The sequence below is a fragment of the Elaeis guineensis genome, chromosome 9 (assembly GCF_000442705.2).
Source record: "Elaeis guineensis isolate ETL-2024a chromosome 9, EG11, whole genome shotgun sequence".
In the NCBI taxonomy this organism is placed as follows: Eukaryota; Viridiplantae; Streptophyta; class Magnoliopsida; order Arecales; family Arecaceae; genus Elaeis; species Elaeis guineensis.
The window spans coordinates 68,209,803-68,210,349 of record NC_026001.2 but is presented as its reverse complement, the minus strand read 5'-3'; the positions used below and the strand labels follow the sequence as shown (position 1 = coordinate 68,210,349).

The following is a 547-nucleotide window of genomic DNA, read 5'->3' as shown; positions in this document are numbered from 1 at the left end:
GGGTTGGTTGAATTTGATGCATTCCTCCTCTTGAAGGTGTAGCTTTATCAGGTTCCCTAGTTGTTTCCCACTGTAAATTTTTCTCGGCTAGGTCTTCTAAGAATTGCCAAGCTTCAGTAGTTTCTTTGTCCATAAATTGGCCTTGGCACATGGACTCTAGCATGGTTCTTGAGTTTGAATCTAACCCCTCATAGATGATCTGGCATAGTCTCCAAGTTTCTATTCCATGGTGTGGGCATTGGGTCAAAAGATTCTTGAAACGATCAAAGTACTTCCAAAATGATTCACCAGCTAGTTGGTAAAATTGATTTATTTCATTCCTAATCCTAGCTGTTTTATGATGGGGGAAATACTTTTTTAAAAATGTTCTCACAAAGCCCTCCCAAGTAGTGACAGAATAGTTTGGCAGACTATAAAGCCACTTCTTAGCATTGTCCTTAAGGGCAAAGTTGATTAATCTAAGTTTGACCTCATCCTCTGTTAATTGCAGTTTCATGGTTGCACATACCTCCTCAAATTCTCTAATAAATATATAAGCATCTTCTAA

General features: G+C 38.2%; 1 non-coding gene across 1 annotated transcript; it reads left to right on the top strand.

Moving 5' to 3' along the window:
• Positions 1–221: 221 nt before the first annotated feature.
• LOC140851820 (small nucleolar RNA R71) lies at positions 222–328 on the top strand. Its single transcript, XR_012134577.1, has one exon. It is a non-coding gene; the product is annotated as a small nucleolar RNA R71 (small nucleolar RNA).
• Positions 329–547: the final 219 nt, after the last annotated feature.